Source organism: Mandrillus leucophaeus, unplaced genomic scaffold, assembly GCF_000951045.1.
Source record: "Mandrillus leucophaeus isolate KB7577 unplaced genomic scaffold, Mleu.le_1.0 Scaffold77, whole genome shotgun sequence".
Classification (NCBI taxonomy): Eukaryota; Metazoa; Chordata; class Mammalia; order Primates; family Cercopithecidae; genus Mandrillus; species Mandrillus leucophaeus.
Window position 1 is genome coordinate 5714553 of NW_012108363.1, and position 3430 is coordinate 5717982.

Consider the following 3430-nt stretch of genomic DNA (forward strand, 5'->3'; position numbering starts at 1 on the left):
GAAAGAAAGAAAGAAAGAAAGAAAGAAAGAAGAGAAAGAAAAGAAAGGAAAGGAAAGAAAGATCTTCCTGACTCAGGGTCAATATAATGAGCCTATTGAAAGGCTCATTGATTTACAAGGCATCATTCAAGGTGCAGTTGAATCTCCGCTATGAGAGATAGCAGATACACTGATACATTGCAGAAGTGGGGAAAGAGGGTACTTATGGTCACTGAAATATAGTGTAATCAGCAATAATAATAGATCATATTTGAAATTTATGACTTTAAAAAGCACTTTATTATCCATTCTCATTTGTTCCTCGTAATAATCCTGTGAGGCAAGCAGATGGGATGCATGTCTCTATTTTAGACTGGAGAACTGAAGTTCAGAGAGATTATGTGTTAGCTTAAGTTTCAGCGCCAGTGACTGAATAGCATAGTTTCTCCACAGAAAATTCTCTGGTCCATATGGGAATTCAACCTTGGCCTCATTATCAGCAAGCTCTCGCCAGCTACTTACCTGATGCAGCTATAAATATCGTTAATTCACTTTTCAAAGGCCTTTCCTCTTCTAATAGATGAAGTTCCAGTTAGCCTCCTACCGACCCCCTCCACTGTGTCTGCCTTCTCTAATCATGTATCTCCCTGGAAGGTGTAAATGCCTTTGCCTCAGGCAAGGATGCCTTTTCTACAGCACCTCACGGAGCTGCAAGCCAGCTTTTAAAAGGGGAGTCATAATTTTCTGCTGGCTGAGTGGAGATAACAACTTACAAAGTTACTCGGGAAGGCATGGAAGTGTTTTGAGTGGGAAAATGTGATGTGACGTGATGACATGGTGTGTAATGCAATGAGCAATTGAAGAGAAAAGAGGGAGAACTTATAATAATTACAACAATAACAGTCCATATCAACTCTTCTTGTCCAACCTACCTAAAGTGGCCAAGTCATCACCATCAGATTACTACCATCTCATTTCTGCATAGCATTTGTCACTATCACACATTTTTCATTTATTATTACCTCTTCCCACCTGATATTGAATATAAGGTTCATAAAAGCACGAACTCTGTCTGATGCACTGTTCTATCTGCAGATATTACAACTATACCTGGGCCCAGAGTAAACACTCAATAAATATTAGTTGAATAAATAAATGAATGAGCATTTTACTCTGCAATAGGGGGTGGGCCAAGTATTTAACACAATTTAGTTATATCACTGAATTTTTATGCTAATCCAAGGAATTAAGTTTTATTGTCTGCATTTCACAAGTTCTTTTTTTTCAGGTTTTTTTTATATATACTTTAAGTTCTAGGGTACATGTGCACAACGTGCAGGTTTGTTACATATGTATACATGTGCCATGTTGGTGTGCTGCACCCATTGACTCGTCATTTACATTAGGTATATCTCCTAATGCTATCCCTCTTCCCTCGCCCCACCCCATGACAGGCCCCGGTGTGTGATGTTCCCCTTCCTATGTCCAACTGTTCTCATTGTTCAATTCCCACCTATGAGTGAGAACATGCGGTGTTTGGTTTTCTGTTCTTGCAATAGTTTGCTGAGAATGATGGTTTCCAGCTGCATCCATGCCCGTACAGAGGACATGAACTCATCCTTTTTTATGGCTGCAACATTTCACAAGTTCTTATGGCCTAAGTGTGTAGTGACGCATTTGTAATCTGCATGTCATAAAGTTACTAATGATTTCCTAGTTCTCGGATCCAAAATCTCCTTCTCAATGAAATTTTCCCTCATCATTCCAGCCTTGTTTCCACATTGGAGACTGTTGACCTTAAGGTTCCTCCTAGAAAAGCTTTCTTGGATTCCACACATTTGGTCATTCAACAAAAGTTGTTCGAGCACCAACTATGAGCCTGTCACGATCCTATGTGCTGAAGGTGCAAACCTTTGATGGCCAAGCAGGAACTGGCAGGGTCCCAGTGCAGTGATGCTGGTTTTCTCCCCACCATTTCTTTTCATCCTCCTCCACTGGCTCATCCTGATTTTCCCTCAATCCCCAAAATGTGAGCATCCCTGAGGTCCAGCTGTAAGTCTCTCTCTGTGTACATTTCCACTTGACAATCTCAGCTACTATTCCCTGTTAAGCATGCACCTATATATAGATGCCTTATTAATCTGTATCTTTAATGTTCTTTCCCCTAAGCTCCAAATCTGCATCTCTTTTCCACCAGGACATACCCCTGCCACCTTATCTCAACCCAACAACTCTAAAGTGGAATCCATCAAGCACCCTATCCTCCCAAACGATCCAGAATTTGTGGCATCTATTCTCTGAGAGCAATTACAAAGGAGAAACCAAAGATACATCACAATTTTCAGCTCAATGAATCCTATAAACAGTAATAGAAGCAGCTGTTCCCTACCAGGGCTTCTATCTCTGTCTTTCATCCTTCCAAATATCATGGCAATCAAAAAAATATATATATATATATTAGTTCTGTATGGCTCAGCACAAAGAAAAGTATCCTTAATGCATTGGATCAGGCCAGTGGGTCTGAAACAGCTGAAATAGCAAACTAGTGGTGGGAAAAGTGACCTCCAAGGGTGACAGGCAGACTGGGCAAAAAGTAGAGTAGATTAAATTCAATTAGGAGACTTCATCTCAACTCCTAACTCTACCTGGTGAGGCAGACTTAACTGTGACCTTGGACAAGTTACTGCCACTTTGAACTTTGGTTACATCATACGTAAAATGATGTAACCAAAGGAGACTTTACAAAGGGAGAAGGGTAATTTCAGTTCCATCTATTATAGTGAATAAGTAATATAATATTGAATAATTGATATGGATGATATAAAGTTATTTGGACTGGAAAATGAGAGAGAAAAGTAAGGAATTAACATCAACATTAATTTGGTTGTAACCACTCTTGTAATTATAAATACTGGCTTTCAGAGAACTTCAGAACGTATCCCCTTTGATTTGAGAGTAAATTCACTATAGGTTATGTTGATGTGGGTTCAGCATCAGGGCTGTCAGTAAAATGAATACACTCTCAGCTGCACCTACAAGACAGCAAAAGGCCTAAGGCCTTAGGCTTCACTATAGGAGGTGGGATCAGGGCTTCTACCTGAATTTAAAACCCTCACAACTTAGTTATGATACCCTACTTAATGCTCCTATTGTACTGATTTTGATTTAATCCCCAATCTGAGATGAGTTAGAGTCAATATGGAAAACTCCTTAACCAAAACACTTTCTTCTTGTACAAATCCAAAGTTGTTGACTGGGCGCAGTGACCCACTCCTGTAATCCCAGCACTTTGGGAGGCCGAGGGGGGCGGATCACTTGTAGCCAGTCAGGAGTTTGAGACCAGCCTGGCCAACATGGCGAAATCCCATCTCTACTAAAAATACAAAAATTACCCGAGCCTAGTGGTGCGCTCCTGTAGTCTCAGCTACTCGGGAGGCCGAGGCAGGATAAT